We start from the raw sequence: 17,376 nt of genomic DNA, 5'->3' as shown, positions 1-17,376 counted from the left end.
GAATTGGAATGGGGGAACCTCTTTCCAACCTCATAACTCAGACTAAGAAAAAGTAAATGTTCCTAAAGCTGATCAAAGTTTAAAAGGCTCCCTTTTTAAGATTTAGTCAAAAACTTTAGACTTTGCTGATTCTACTGCTAGTGAAATGTCTGTGCTGTCCCCATCAATAAAGGTTTGTATGCAACTGAGGTAAGCCAGACACTGGGACTATAGCGGTAAGTAAGATAACCAAGGGCCCTGCTCTCATAGAGTTTGCCCTCTAATGGGAGACCAAATAAATAAATATAAAATAAATGAGTTTATTGCAAATAGTTAGAAAGGTTATGAGGATGATAACCTGAGAAGGCGGCATCAGGGCTGAGGCTAGGTGATAAGAATCTATCTGTGTGGAACTTGGGAAGTTCTTTCCAGGCTGAGGGATCAGCATGTTCAAAGACCCTAAGGTGAGAATGAACTTGGCAGATGAAAGGAGCTGCAGCATAACCACCTCGGGGATGGCTGGCTGGAGGGGAGGTCAGGGGCTGCGCAAGGGCAAGACTGTGAGGATTTGTGGGGCGTGGAGGCGTCAGCATTTACCCACGTTCAGTGGGAAGCTGTAAAGAAGTTTTAAGCAAGGACCTGGCCTAATCTGAAACCATGATTTTAACATTTTAAAATAATCCCTGTTGACTAATGGGAATGGCATTAAATACTAGATTTGGAAGGAAACTAAAAGATCCCTTATCCCTAAATGCCTCATTTTAAGGATAAGAAATTGGAAACACAGAAAGGAGAAATTGTTCAAAGTTACCCATGAGGTTAAGAGAAGCAGCAGAGCCAAGATTCAGACCTCTGATCTCTCGGCTTATAGGGTCTCTGCAGCTGCCAATCACCACCCAAGTCCTCAGTGCTGGGTTGGCTACAATAGAATGAGACTGAACATATCCTGGGCTGTTGACTCACACATCTGTTCTAATATTTCTCATGTCTTATGCTCATGAAAACACCAGTGTCTGTGACTAAGATATCATTCCCAAAGATGCCAGTACAGAAGGTGCCGAAAGGTTCCTGCAAAAATGGAGAAAACGATCTATTTTCAATTCCATGCCACATTTGTTCTCCTAGGTCCCAAAGTGAAATTGCTTGAGGCTGTAGTCTCACAGAGTCCTCATTACAATGAATCTTTTGTGATCTCCCCTAACCCTCTGCTACCTATTCTCTCTCTTTCCCACCCCTCCTGCATCAGCCCACAAATAAAATACCCTTTTGCCAAAAAATAACAACGAACCAAAAGTCATTCATTTCAAATCATACACTTCGTTCAAATGAAGCCTGCTGTGATCCTAGCCAGGCCTCCCTCCTAAATGAGTTGAGGGAAGCAAGGCTGCCCAGATTGAAGTTGCATGTCCCCCCAAGCCTTCCCTGCTGAGGCTTTAACAAGTGAAAATTTGCTTTTTAGGAAAGTGTCATTCCTGCAAAGCCTTGTATTTCTGTGTGACTTGAACAATGTCAGTACTATACTGCCCAAAGAATGGTGAGAGAAGGGATTTATTGCTCAAACGGCTTCTTGATAACTCATTGGCCTCAGCAGAGATATACATAATTTATGGAGGAAGTGATCAATCACTAGAAAATAGATCCTGCCCATTAAAGGAAGCTGTCAGCCTCCTGCCAGCCCATCTCACTGGACTGAAGAGTCTGAGCCAAGGGCACTTGGGACAGCCTCTTTCTGACATTGGTTTTCAGGGAACAGAAAGAAATTTTGTAATTGACTCAAAAGCTCTAAGGCCTAAAAAGGAGCTGAGTTTTGGAAAATAGATTCACATGGGGAAAACAGGAGAACAAGCGAGGTCTGTCTTAAAGGGAGAAGCTTTCAACTATTCCTGCAGTTGATGGGGGAGCTTGCATGAATCCACGAGTCTTCTATCTGTGGCCAGAAATAAGATTTGGAGATTAAAGGCTGGTGGTCAAGCTGGGGTTTTGGAAACATAGAGTGAGCAGCTGCTTAGCTATTCCACTTGCAAAATAAGAGGAAAGGCAGGATTGAGAGTGAAGCAAAAACAGGAGAGCAAGTGAAAGACAGATGCAACCAAAGAAGAATCAAAGAAGCAAAGGGAGTGAGAGGAAGTTGCCTAGAGTCATAATGTGTCCGTAATTGCTCATCAGATCAGCTAACTTGGCCCAAATCTAATGTCATTCTTATTTTCAAACACTCGTGAACTCTAAGGGATACCTGTTTCCTCTCTCCTGTGAGTTCTGAAAATAGAAATGCCCAGACATTTCATGTCACACTGGTTTGAGCTCCTGCTAGTTCTTCTTACCACACAGAGGCAGCTCTGAGTCCACTGTTTCCTGACTCACAGTTTCTATCTGTGAGTTCCTTGCCCTCTGGAGCAACTGGAAGATATTTCATTCTCCTGCTCCCACTGAGGCATTCCTACAAGGGCTTCTGTGGATGTGATTGAGAAGTAGCGCCAACTATTTTTGTGTCTTTCCCTCAGGGCTCTCACAAGAGAAAGCATCTTTCCCCCTGCCACCCCACTTTTGATCTACTCACAGAGACATCACTTACACCCAGATATCATTGGAATGTCCTCCTCTCTGTATTTTTACATTTCAATTAGGATCAAGCCCTAAGTCTAAAGAACGAATTGCTAAGAGTGGAATATTAGTGACATCCAGTCTTATGAGTAGGCTGGACCCAGTGAAATCACCCTTGATAAGGCCTTTAACACCCTAAAGGATGTGGCCTCTGCCCAGATCTGTGACATATTCTACCACTTGTGACACTCATCTCCCTGCTCAAACATACTACCATCCCATCAGACACGGCCTTTGCACACACTCTTCTTTCCATCTGGTACTTTCTTCTGCAGCTCTGCACATAGTTACCAGTCCAGCTTAGTCTTCACATCTCAGCCTCCCTGCCTCCACAGATGAGGACAGGCCTCCCTACTAGAGGTTCCCCGGCACCATACACTACTCCTCCACAGCAAGTATGATTCATTCCTTCTTTGTCCTAAAGGTCCTCATGTCAGAACACATTTGACAGTTTCCAGCTGTCCCAAGAGGACCGGTGTGACCAGGGTATAGTGGGAGGAGGGATAACTAGGCCAGAGAGGCAAACTGGCCAGATTAGTCGGGTGCATGAAAGCTTCATTCAGGATTTTATTCTAAGCACAATCAGAAAACACGGGAGGATTTTACACAGGGGAGTGACATGATCTATATTGATCTGTACTCTAATTGAGTACTCCAGCTACTGTTTGCAAATGGACCTATGTAGAAGGCTACTTTAGAAGATGTTGGAAGGCTATTGTTGTGCCAGGGAAGTTTTGTGGAGGTACAGAGGGGTCAATGGATTCAGTGTATGTTCCACACAATACACTGATAGATTAAATGGACTCAGCAAATGACACCACACAATATACTGATAGATTAAATGTGGTGCTTGAGGGACACAGAAGAACTAGGATTGGGCTTGGCTAATTAGTAACTGCAGCGTTGTTTATTGACATGAAAAAGATTGGAAAAAGTAGGCGAGGGGGAGAAGTCAATGTTGTTTTGATAAGTTAGATTTGAGATGTCTTTTAAATATCCAAGTGGAAATGTCAGGAAAGCAGATGGAATTGCTAGGAAACATTAGGGCTGGAAAAAGATATTGGGCAATGATAGACCTATGGAGAGGTTTGCCAGAGTCAGTGATGCTCTTTGAGTACAATGGAGGGAGGGGCTGACATCCATGAGGTTTGCAAGTGAGTGAACAGAAAGAACCAAGGAACCCACATGGGTGAGAAGAAAAAGAAAGACCTGAGCATAGTGAGAATACAGAAAAGTAATAGGGTAGAGGATTGAAAGTCACAACGAGGCTGTGTAATTTCTAAAGTGGGAGATCTAGAGTGAATGAGATGGTGCTCAGAGTAGAGACCTCTGCTATAGACCCACCTCATTAGGCTAGTTTACCCATTCCAAATCCTAAAACTTTGCTATGCTTGTGTCCTTGCTTTGCTCCAAAATATCCTCCCTCCTTTTTAGGTATTAATCCATCCATGGATGTTGTCGCACACTCTGTAACTTTAAACCAGCTTGATGTGTCTGAGGGCTGCTCATAGGTTGACCACTCGATGGAGGTCGAAACGGTTTCAAAGCCATTTGTGGACACCTTCCTGAATCACTTCCTGCTGGCTGTTGCACTGCTTGGTTTATGACCTGGTTGAACTCTGCTCAGCTCTTATGCTCTTTGCTCTAGTCTAGAGTCTTGGCTCCATCATCCGTGCAAGATCATGCTCCCTGCTCTGCATTCTCTTGCATGGTGATGGCTGCCAGTTACTTTCTTGGAACTAAACCTCTGGCCAGCATGGGACCCAGCTTGGGCTGGGAAAGGATTGGAAAAGACCCACAGCTTCCTTCGTGATCCCCTTCCCAGAACGCCTTCTCTAGCAGACGCATCTCCATGCTGGCAAGCTCCTCCTCCCGTTTTCCTTCTGTACTTGAGAATATGTTCCCATCAGTTTTGTAAACACGTTTCTTCTGGCACATTTTAATTGTTTATTGGAATGTTGTCGCACTCCTTATTTCTGTTTTTTCATTTTTGACATCTTTTTATGGAATTTTATATCCTTTTTGTTGTTCATTTTTATATGAAATTTGGCTATTTTCCTTCCTATCTTCATGGCTCTAGAGCTCCCTCTTCTGCTATTCTTGTGAAGTGTTCATGATACGTTTTCCTTCCTGACAGTCTCCTAGCTCTGAACTCCTCCCCTCCTTTCATGTAAACTTTGTTTTTAATTTATCTCTATTGACCCCGTACTGCTCACTTTGAATCTTATTCCAAGCAGTTCCTACTCACTGTGGAGCTTTGTCTTAAAAGGGAGTTTTGTCTGGTTAGTTTAAAGCATTCGCGGGGTCCAGACTCTCAGGCCCCTTCAGATCTGACCACTTGCACACACTGCTAGCAGAGTCTGCAAAATTCTGAGTTTGGCAATTGCTCTCAGGTTGGCCCTCTGAGGTTTCCAGTGAAAACCTGTCTGATTGACTGGGGGACTGTGACATACATTAGATGTCCCATTGCTTTCCTTTTCTTTCACCGGTACAGCTTTGATACCATTCAGGTCTTAAAGGAGCAGTGGTTTGTCCCTACCTACTCATATTTAGGGTTCATGGAGATACCTTATCAATTATTGTAAATGTTTATCATAGACTTGGGGGGCTTGGGATTTTTCTATCTAATTGCTCTGTTTAATTTTATGATGATACTTGGAGAAATTAAATTTCTCAAACATTGTAAGTGGTAGAAGTCAGATATAAATCCAGTCATTTTGCCTATGAAGTCCACACAACTAACTACTCTGCAAGGCTGCATCTAAATGTCATTAGCTGTCAGAAGAATAAGTAGAAATTAAACAAATGAAAAATAGAAATAGACCAGTTCTAAGTTAAGAGAAAGGGATGGACAAAGGCCCTGGGGCTTCTGTGCTTTAGAGAAATGGAAAAAAGCTACCTACAGCTTTGTGAGACATGGGAGCAAATCATGAAATGATTAATGAAAAGGAAGCCAAAGCAGATAATTCAGGACACTGCAAGCCAGGGACAGGATTTAGTATTTTATCTTACGTGCAATGCAAAGCCATCAGAAAAGCTGTAATGCGCATGTAATATTTCAAGAGAGCGCAGAAGAGGGATTACTTTACTTCACTTAAAGAACTAAATTAGGCCTATAATCCCAGAACTTTGGGAGGCTGAGGAAGGCCTCGAGGTCAGCAGTTTGAGAACAGCCTAGCAAACATGGCAAAACCTCATCTTACCACAAATACAAAAATTAGCTGTGCATGGTGGTACATGCCTGTAATCCCAGCTACTTGGGAGGCTCAGGCACCAGAATTGCTTGAACCCAGGAGGTAGAGGTGGCAGTGAGCCGAGATCATGCCACTGCACTCCAGCATGGGCAACACAGCAAGACTGTCTCAAAAATAATAATAATTAAATTACGTATCTCTGGAACTAAAGAATGATTTGACCACAGAGAAGATGGGCAAATGGCGTGGTATAGTGCACTCATGGCCCACTAGGAAGTGAACCAAGACGGGAGTGAAGATGGTACCCGGGAGGAAAGTCATGAGATAGGAGGCTGGAGAACATGGATACTTGGGGCCAGATTGAGAAGGCCCTGGGCAGTCTTTTCTTAAGGCGCTCCTGGGAGCAATGGCCTTCCTCCACATCAGTTGCTACTGGAAGAAATGCAGTGGAGCCTGTGTCATAATCAGAACTAAAAAAAGCTGCTACTTCAGATTGAATAGAGCTGCACATTTTTACAATTTTCACAATTTTTACAATTTTCAGAGCTCTACATCAGAAGGTCAGCCACATTCACCTGTCAAGATATTTTGGGCAGTAATGACTCCCCTTTCTTGCTATTCTTATCAGTTGCCTTTTGTTATAGTCACTGGGGCTTTGTGAGCTGGCTTTCTTATAAGTCTTCTGTATAATGTAGTATTCGGCACTTTTCCTTTTCTCATTCAAACTTCCGCAAAAATATCAGGGAAAATGGGGGAAAGGATGATGCCTGCAACTTTAGTATTATTTTTATCTACATCACATGGAGTGAAGTTGCTTAAATGCTGTAGAACTATGACATAGTTCTGGGATTTCGTATACTCGATATGTACATAAAGCAAGACCACTTTTCTATACTTTAGTGACTATTTTACTTATAGTGCTGCTTTAGGCTTCCATTTAAAATTCTGCTTCTTAATCTAAGTTTGAAATCATTGAGAATTGTTTGTGGAAAGGCCAGTGGATGGTGAAGCATTAGGCCAAAGGGAAGTCAGGACCTGTTGAGTCTGCTAAGGGCAAGTATGTGTGTAAGAGCACAGGTGTGAGCCATTAGCAGCCAGCACCTGCAGCAGCTGAGGCCTAAGTGTATCAGCCTGGTCAAGGGAATCTGGTTGGGGTACAGGAAGCATCTGCTCTGTGGGGCTTAGGTGGGACCACATCCCTAATATTTCTCACAACGCCTTTTGTCTACTCGGTAACCCCACGGTCTTTTCGAAAGTGTTAACAAAGGCTGTGACTTTTATTTGCTCTGAGACTATTTCTTGATGGCAGTGCTCTGAATGGGGTCTCAGTCCTAAGGCTGTGGTTTAATGGCCAAGCCTTTGAGACAGTAGCAGTTTCATTTTCCAACCATGAAAGTCCAGAATCTCTGGAATCTCTATATTCATCTGAAACTGTTTATAAACCTTCTTTCCTGGAGCTAATCCCTTTCTTGTACTACTTTATCAAATGTACATGTAGCGACTGGCTCGTACTTTCAAATTCTGCTTCAAACGGACTAACCTGATGCTCAAGTTCATTTAGAACACTTTGTTTTCCAGATTCCACAGGCAACAGTTTTACAAAATGTTTGCCAGCACATGAATTATCATTCTCCCAACATCCTATAACAGTCTCTTCACTGCCATCTATCCACCAAGAGGCAATGCAAATACTATGGATATATAATTCTTTGAAAGGGTAGCAAAGAATTGGGACCAACAGTAGTAATTACCAGTCTATTGCCCAAGCTGGACAAATGGGAATTCTTTTGATGGGGATAGAGATCAGAAGTTACCTCTGTGGATGTGATCTGGATAGCTGTGGCATAGCCCCTTCTACCATGTGACTACCGGCAAAGAAAGCCCATCTGTAGACACAGAAAAATAAAGCAGGTGAACAGAACAAAGCAGACATGTGAGAGGCACAAAGAGGCTTCCCTGGATTCTTGATACCTGACAATTTTCCCTTTTCTGGAAGAGTTCCAGCTCCTTCCATCTCAACTTCAGCAATAATGATGGAAACTTGAAAAGGCTCTCAGAAGACCATCTTCTCCAGGAGCCTCCCCTACTATAAAAATGAGGCAGCATTTCTCTCCTATTGACTATCGGTCTGAATCCTTTGTAGAATCACTTGCATTAACATCTGCAGTAAATCCAAGTTTGGAAGTTTGGGGGAGTGGAATTTCTTCTTGATTTTTTGTAATGTTTTAAATACAGCTTTGTTGTTGTTGTTGTTGTTAATAGAGTTTAGGAGTAGAAACTTCGGAATCAGAAAGATTTGAATTTGAATCTGAGATACACAACTTGCTTTTGGTATATCTTATCAACCTCAGGCATTTTTTTTTTTTTTTAGATGGAGTCTTACTCTTGTCACCCAGGCTGGAGTGCAATAGCACGATCTCAGCTCACAGCAACCTCCGCCTCCTGAGTTCAGGCGATTCTCCTGCCTCAGCCTCCCGAGTAGCTGGGATTACAGGTGCCCACCGCCATGCCTGGCTAATTTTTGTATTTTTAGTAGAGATGGGTTTTGTATTTTTAGTAGAGATGGGGTTGGCCAGGCTGGCCTGGAACTCCTGACCTCGTGATACACCCACCTGAGCCTCCCAAAGTGCTGGGATTACAGGCATGAGCCACCATGCCCGGCCACCTTAGGCAATTTATTTAACCTTCCTAGTCCTCATTTTCCTCATCTGCTAAGTGAAGATTATAATATCTACCTATGGAGTTGTGAAAATTATAAGATAATTTCTACCAAGTGCTTAGCACTACTCTATGCTTACTCTATAGATTAAGCACTTTTTTTTTTTTTTTTTTTTTTTGCTTTCCTGCTGTTTTCCCTTCTACTTGCCTTGTGTAACAGCTTTGCACACAGTAACCCCATGCATGAGACTTCTTTTCATGAAGGGGATCATGTCATAATTATTCCAACTTCTAATGATCTTTACATTAGTCATGTCCAAATTCCCCACTGGACTAGAAAAGTTCCATTCCTCTGTTAGCATTTGAGGTTTGTGTGTTATGTCTCCCTAGAATGTTAGAGCCAATAAGGACCTTCAAGCTGGTCCATTTATTGTAATCTTTTCATTTTATAGATGAAGAAACAGTGATCACAAAAGTTAAAATGACTGGTTCAAGGTTATTTGGTCAGGTAGTAGCAAAGCACAGATTAACATCTATTTCAGTCCTTCTTCTAATTTGTTATTCTACTTAACAGCTGAAATTGAAGACACCACAATTTTCTCTTGGTTGGCTTCCTGCTAAATTTTTAGTTTAAAAATTTTAGTTTGGTTTTAGTTTAATTCCTTCTCTCACTTCATCTTGGCTCTAGACTATGCCACTTAAGTTTTTAAATCAGAGGATAATGGAACAGGCATGATTATGGATTTATTTCAGAAAGCAGCAAGAACAAAGTAATTCCACGGAGGCCAAAAATCTTTAAAAAGCTTTGCAGAGTCCAGTAAGGAAATACAGGCAGTATCTCAGACCACCCATATGGCCCAGCATCCAGGAGGCCAACAGCATGACCCAGAAAGGAGGCCAATGAAAGTACACAGCAGGAAATGAAGCTGGACCACCTGTATCATCAATAACCAGTGGTTACTCAAATAATTGTAGCATTGTTTGAACCTTGAGAGAAGAAGAAAAAGTAAGGAAAATTCTACAACTGTAGTTGATTCCAAGAAAAGCATGCTATGGTTTCTTATGTCTGCAACAAGTAGCCAGGTGTGAAAATGCAGAGCTATTCAGTTAGGAGGTTGGCATTAGGACCAAATGATATCAGGAGGGATTGGTAGGGTGGACCTGATGACTTCTACATGTGTGACTTGAATAAAGAGCAAGACTATTTTCAAATGTAAGATTTGTACAGAAACCATATCTGTACCATGCACTGAGGTGGCCAAGACAGTGGCAGAGGATGGACCACAGTCTCCTTAATCTAACTGCAAAGACCACCAGAAGCAGCGAAACATCAGTGCCAGGTGAGACAGCAAGAGCTGCTAGCAAACAGGCAGCAAGAGCAGGAGGAATCCTGCTGAGCCCCTGCCCCCGCTGCCACCCCGGGATGGGAGTGAAGGACTTTAAAGGTAATATCCTGGATCTCTCCCCCTCCCTAATCACCTCTTCTTGGGCCCACGTGTCTTAATATTGGTGGTGGTTCAGTTTGGGCCATTACAGTATCAGCTGCTACTGACCTCTTCATTCCTACTCAGGACTTACAGAAAAGTTGGGAGCATGAACTCCTGCTTCTGTGCTGCCTTCTTGTGTCCCCAACACCAGCCAAGGCTGTGTGGGACGCTCCTCACCAACTCAACCTTAACACAACGCGATGATGATGGTGTCATGGTCCTGCTTGGACACTTTTCATGCCCCATGTCTTCCTCTCAGGGCCCTTAACACTATTGACTCCCATTTCTCCAAATCTTCATGGCCCCTTTCCCGAACAAGGCCTCTGAAGAGTCTCTTTCTTCCAAAATTAGTGTGTCTTAGTGACTTTGAAACCACCAGGCTTCCTGTTCACCAGTAAAAGGAACTAATGCCTTTGGATGATACAGTTTCTGGGTAATGGCTGATTTGTGCTTCTCCATGGAACACCACTGAGTGTCTTCACCCTCCTTATCCACATTTAACTGGACCTAAATATCCCAGTGAGCTATCCACTATATAAGAAAAATTTAAAAAAGATATTCTGAGAGCCTTTTAATTTTCCCAAGACATATGCTACGGTTGTTATCCTTAAGTATTATTGTAAACATTATTTAACAATGCACCAGCTGCTGTGAAGAAACAAAGAGAAACAAAGATGTCTTTACTTCTCAGTGGGTTAACAATTTCAATGAGAAAAAAAAACTTATGTAAATACATGGGTATATACTATGAAGTCAGGGAAAGCACACAAAATACCCAGGAGATTGAGAATTCATTTGTAAAGATGTTTTAACAGCACGAAGGGGTGTATACTTCTAATCATGTGCTTAATAAACCCGGGAATCCACCAGAAGGTACCTGTGACACCCTTAGAGTATTGCTTTGATGATTTAAACTGGCAACAAACTAGTTTCCCATTTGAAAAGGCTTCCTTTAATCCATTTAAACAAGTTGTTCAAATCACTTTGAACAACTACCACCACACTGCATCCTGTCATTCCCTGGCTATTCCTGGAGGGGTCGCAACCTGCTATAAACAGAACTTTTTCTGAGCATGCGCAGTAAGCTACACTGCCATTCTTTTCCTACAGAAAGGGATAAGTTTCCAGTATGCACCAAACATGAACAGGATCTGGGGATACAGACAAGCAAAGCAGACCAGGTATCTGTCCTCCTGGAGTTTACAGTCCAGGGAAGTGGATACCCTTACCTGTGTACCATGAGATTATGTGTTTAATTACACCTTCTCTAGAGGCCAAGTCCTGTGAGAGCTCGCAACAGGGGCCTGACCTAGTCTGGGAGCAAGGTGGTCAGAGAAGCTTTCCCTGAAGATGGGATAATTAAGATGGTATGAGAGGTGAGTGGGGATTAATCAGGGAAACAGCAGGGGGTGAGAAGCCAGCAGCATACAGGGGCCCTGAAGCATAAAGAGGCTGACATTTTCAAGGAAATGGATGTTGTTCAGTGTGGCCAGAATGCAAGCAAGACTGGCCAGATGTGGGGCCAGAGAGCACAAGGACCCAATCAGGCAGAGTCCTATGGTTCACGTGGACGATTGTGAATTTTATTCCAAGAGCAAATGCAAGTCATTGAAAGCAGTTAAACAGTCGGCTTTGGGGTCCAGTAACAATAGAAAGCAGAGCAGAGCTCAAATGTTTAAAGCATGCTTACCTTTGGCTGATATCCACAATTCTTTGAATATCTCTCCTCTTTGTGGGTATCTTTTTGTAAGGGAACCCTAAGAATGCCATGTGTTACTTCCCTTGTCTTTCCAGCATCCATCTGGAATCTCTACTCTTGACTGCCCTCAGAGGTACAATGGAGATGACTCTGGTTCTGCTTGGGCTCTGGAGCCCTCTTGTATGCTGTGGGTGTGCCCTCTTGTGTTTCCTTCAGAAATCTACTACTTTGCAAGCCAGCATTCAACAGTAGAGCAACACAGGAATGTAAACTAGAGGAGGGGATAGGTGGAGTCCATGGGAAAAGCACTGGCTAAGTCAAAATGAAGAAGAGAGTTAGGCTATCTTCCTCACCCTCACTCCCCAGTCCTCCCGTGACTGATGTTAAAAACTTGGGTTGTGCAGGCTAACATGGATAGCTATGGAATTTTGAAATGGAGTAAATATCAATTTGAAGTTAGCAACCGGAAAATTGATCAAATCCATACAGATTAATGAAGTAAACATCCTGAGGCACACTTCAGCTTAGAGGGAGCTCAAAATTAGGAAGGAGATTCACTGTTAATCCTGGGCTGCTGCTGCCTCTTCAGACCCACTATATGAGAGCCATTTTCCCCCAACTAGCCCTTTACTATCACAGGTCCTGCCTCCTCTCCCTCCTCCCACCAATAAACAACTGCTCCTACCTGCCCAGTCCATCTCCTAACTACTCTCTTCTCCCTTTTTTTATTCTTACTGATTTATTTATAGATGTGAAATTAAATAGAGGAAAATGTATTAAGAAATTGTATACAATAATATGATCTCAAGAACATCCTAAGAATCAGCTCCATCGCATGGTAGAATGAATGCCCGAGATAATTAAGAAGAGGCCAATTACCTAAATTATTTGAAAATCAACTGGACAAAGTCTCCAAGGATGTGCTGGCAAAAAGGCCCTAGTCTCAACTGCATTGGAATGAAGAAAATGATACTAATAGATCTTTTATCTCCTCATCTCACTTTTTCTTTAGGCTGAATTCTTTAGCTCATGCTGAAATCAGCTATATCCATAGACAGCAAGACTCACTGCTTTCCTGTGGCCAAATTCATCAGAAACTAGAACAAAAGCAGGGGAGGGGATATTAAAGAATCTTTCCTTCAACTATCAAGAAGCCCCCTGGTCCCATGGGAGAAAATCAGTGTAGGACTCTCAGCTTTTATCCTAGTCCTGCTCTTTATTCTGTGATCAAAGGATAAATTTTCTGGAAACAGGAAAAATTGCCATGTTATACAAGCTTCCTGCATATAATTTTTGTCCACCAAGTAAAGCTCTTTCCCCTAAACAGCACCTGTTTTCCCATTATGTGTTTATGGCAATTTCTCTGAAGTCCATTGATTTTTTTTTATAAATCCTTGCAGAGCATTGTAGAAATCTTATCAAGTTCAAAATATGTGAAATATAAGCATTATTACATTGAGGCAAATCAATGTCCTTAATACCTAGCACTCTAGAGTCTAAGGAAAAACATTGTGGTTTTCTATACTGACATTGTCAGATAAAAATATCCCTTGACTTTACTCAAAACTTCATTGAAAAAGTCTACCACCGTTTAATAATCCAATGGTACTTCATATATAGAGCACTTCTACATTATAAGCTCTTTCACAAGTATCCATTCTTTTGATCTTCAGTTTGGGTATTATTAAGTTCATTTTACAAATGAAAGATCTAAAGCTCACAAAAGAAGAAATAATTTGCTCAGTGGCACAGAGTTAGCAAGGGGCAGGCTAAAACACAATCTGGGATCTGACTCCAAAACCCTGGATTCTTCCTGTTCCACTACCCCGTACTTCTCAGGGCTTTTGGGAGCCTCTAGCAACATGCAGATGAAGAGTTTTATATGCGGAATACATCCTCTATACATGCCAGGCCGAAAAGCCACACATTCAAATAGAGACAATGTATTAATAAAAACATTATTCGAGTCAGTGACCCAGATGAAAAAGTTGCTTGTCTACTTTCAAGCATTTTTCATGCACAGGGAAAAAATCATGCAAATTAATTTGGACATTGTCTCCAGGTTGAAGGAATTAAGGCTTCATCTGATTACTCGAAAACTGGGTCCATTCTTCCTGTTCTTTTTGCAGACATCTTCCCCCTAGCTTCCTTACCTCCCTAGGCTAGAGTGCTTAAGTGTGTTTCCCTGGGCTTCGTGAAAATGGAGTGTTGGAGTATTAATAACTTACTGTTGATTAGAGATCAAGCAGTATAAATCCTCACAACGTGTTGAGCAGGTGCTGTCTTCTGCAGCTGACTGTTTCTCTTTGCCAATTACAAGACACCATCAAAACCTGCAAAAAATTGACCTTAAGGATGACAAAGAGTAAAGGAAATAACCTTGCAAACGTAGAATTAATACCCTACAAACGGGGACCTCAGTAAAGAACTTAAAATTCATCACTGCCCCTTGAGGGTAGGCAGGACCTGACACTTGCTTCTAATCAATAGAACATAACCAAGGTAATGAGATGCCACTCCTACGATTAGGTTGCATCATAGAAAACTCCATCTTTCTAGCAGATGCTCCTGGCTGGCTCAAAGAAAGGAACAGCCAAGTTGCAAATGTCCATGTGGAAAGAAACTGCAGGTAGCCTCTAGGAACTGTGAGTGGCCTTTAGGAACTGCAGGCAGCCTCCAGCAGCTGAGAGCAATCTCCAAATAAGAGCCAGAAAGAAACTTGGGCCCTCAGTCCTACAACCATAAGAAAATGGATTTCATCAACAGAACAATGGAAAACTAATACATCATACAGAGGTACATTCACCTAAAGAATGAATAACACCTGAGGGGGTGAGTTAGACATCAAATGGGTACACAGCCATGTTTTCAACAATTTTTCTTAACAGCTAAATGGCCCTGGTTAAGTGGATTTTCCTCTCTACATCTTGGTTATTGCATCCTTAAGTGGGGTTAATACTACCTCACAGAGTTGCTGGAGGATTTGGATGACATAGTATGTATAAATCATGTATGTTTTCCCCCACAACCTAGGTTTATTTTCTGCTTTTGAGGGGTTTTTTAAGCAGCTATGCCCCCAAAGGTCAGTAACGGTCATATTTACAAGTAATATCTTTGTTAACTAAGCTTATGCTGAATAGTCCCCTGACTCAATTTGTCTTAGACATCAGAGGTATAAAAATCGTGGAAAGCACCAGCACTATTCCCACCCCCACCCAAAATCCAAACTAAAATAACCCATTACCCTTCACAAAGTCATGGGGGGAGAGGCAGTATATTAGTTTTCTGTTGCTTTGTAACACACTACACCAATTTGGAGGCTTAAAAACGACACCCATTTACTATCTTGCCATTCCTGTGGGGCAGAAATACAGGCATAGCTTAATTGGGTTCTCTGCTTAGTGACTCATGAGACTGCAATCAAGGTACTGGCCACACTGGGAAAAGAGCTTCCAAGCTCCTACAGGCTGTTGAAAGAATTCATTTTCCTGCAGGGTAGAATCGTGGAGACTTGCTTCTTCAAGGTGAGTTGGGGACAGAGTCTCTGATCTCAGGGAGAGACCCCAGTCCCTCTCTTAAGGGCTTTCACCAGGTTAATTCAGGTCTACTTAGACTATCTCCCTTTCGATTAACTCAAAATGAACAGATTCCAGGTATTAATTACATTTTCAAAAATCCCTTAATTTTTGCTATGAGAATGCTTTTTCCACAGCCCTTTCTGCCAGAATATCTGTCTTCTCCAGTCCTGAACATAGGCACTGATCAGTGCTCACAGATTCAGGGGATCAAGACTGACAATGGGACTCTAGAGATTCTTTCCTCACTTTCACTTTTATTTTGAACCCCTTGGGATTAAATAGCTAAGTGTTCTAGACATACCTCCAGTGTTATAATTCTCAACCTGTCTAACACAAAGTCAGTAGGAGAATCTGTTCTCTATACAAAACCAGTCAATAATGTACACAGTATTTGATGCTTTTATAATTTGGAAAGGTAATAAAATAAGGGAGATGAATTAAATCAAGTTTGCTGTAATTCACCCTCTAATATGCTTTGATTTCAAAATTCCAAATATTTTTGAGGGCCCACCATAAGTCTTTTTCATGGGTTTTTATAGGACGTACATGTCCCTGGTTTAAAGTCACTCTGGTGAGGTTCTCTTGCCCTGAGGAGGGGCTCTAAGAACGAGGCCCTTGCATAGGCAGTCTGGGAGAAGGGCAAAAGAAGAAGGGATTTTGTGAGTCTGGAAAGTTCCTCAGCACCTTCTTACTCTGAGAATAAGTGCTAGGGTGTACTGGGGCATGCCTGAGCTGCCAGAAGGAATATAGACACATCTGTAGTCTTAATTTTGACAAACTAAACTGGTCAGTGAACTGGAAGAGTTGAGTATTAGTTAAGGGGAATCTGAAACTTCCTTCCCAAGTCAAAAATATCTTCACCACCCACCATATCTTTTATGCAACACATATGTCCTGAGTAGGCACTCTGGGCCAGGAGGGATTTCTACAGTGTACTAGACACAGGCACTACTTTCAATGACCCTGGTGATCCTCATGGGAAAGAAAACTATAATTACCAGAAAGGTTAATATGTTGAACTTTATATATTGGAAAAACATGGCACCAAATCTGAACTCAGTGATTTACTAGCTGTATAACCTCGAGATAACTTGAGGTCAGGAGTTCAAGACCTGCCTGGCCAACATGGTGATACCCCATCTCTACTAAAAATACAAAAATTAGCCAGGTGTGGTGGTGCCCACCTGTAATCCCAGCTACTCGGGAGGCTGAGGCAGGAGAATTGCTTAAAACTGGGATGTGGTGCTTGCAGTGAGCCAAGATAGCACCACTGCATTCCAGCCTGGGTATCAGAGTAACCCTGTCTCGAAAAAAATAAATAAAATAAAATGGATGTGTTATGTATAACATACAGCTAGTAATTAAGTAGATTTACTAAGTCTCCTTAATTACTAGCTGGGAAATAATAGTACCCACTTTCTTGGAATGTTATGAAGATAAGGTACGTAAAGCATCTGACACAAAGCCTAGCGTAGGAAAGTTTATTTTTCCCTTCCCAATCACATGGCTTTTATTTCTGAAGATTCTTGTAGACAGCAGGCCAATGAGAGGACAGAATCTAGGTAGGATGGGTATAATTAGAGATGCCGGGGACCTGCGAGGCCAGACCAAGGTGTGGATCTCGGTATAAGACATGTAGCATTCAGGGCTGTGCAAGAATTTGTTTGACTGGAACAATGAAAGGAGGACAGAGGACCAACAAATTCAACCTCACCAGACATCACTGCAAGACTCTAGAACTAATGGCAACTGGAGACCTTCTGAGACCTTGAGTGAGGTCAGCATGGGCCTTGGCAAGAGTCTCTGTATCCTGAAAGATGCAGTCCTGGCTCTGGGGGAAATTGTTAAGACTCATCTTACTTTTCTTGGTGCTTTTCAAGTCTTTTTCAGAGGCTTTGCTGCCAGGGAATAGGGCTGGCTTATGAATCCAGGAGTTAATGTTCTACATTTTCATGAAGCTGGGAATGCATTTTTCTCAGGGAAAACAGGTTGGCTTGCCATAAAGGTATTATATTTCAAGGTAAAATGGAAATAGTATGATTCTTGGGATGGAATCCCCAGGCAGAAACATCTCTAGGAGAAGGCAAGATCTCACTGACTTCCTCTCTCTTTGCCTGACTCCCATACTACCCCAGGGAAAAGACCATACTCCATCCTCTGATGACCTGTCACTTTTCTGG

Source organism: Nomascus leucogenys, chromosome 3 (assembly GCF_006542625.1).
Source record: "Nomascus leucogenys isolate Asia chromosome 3, Asia_NLE_v1, whole genome shotgun sequence".
In the NCBI taxonomy this organism is placed as follows: domain Eukaryota; kingdom Metazoa; phylum Chordata; class Mammalia; order Primates; family Hylobatidae; genus Nomascus; species Nomascus leucogenys.
This window is presented reverse-complemented; position numbering follows the sequence as displayed.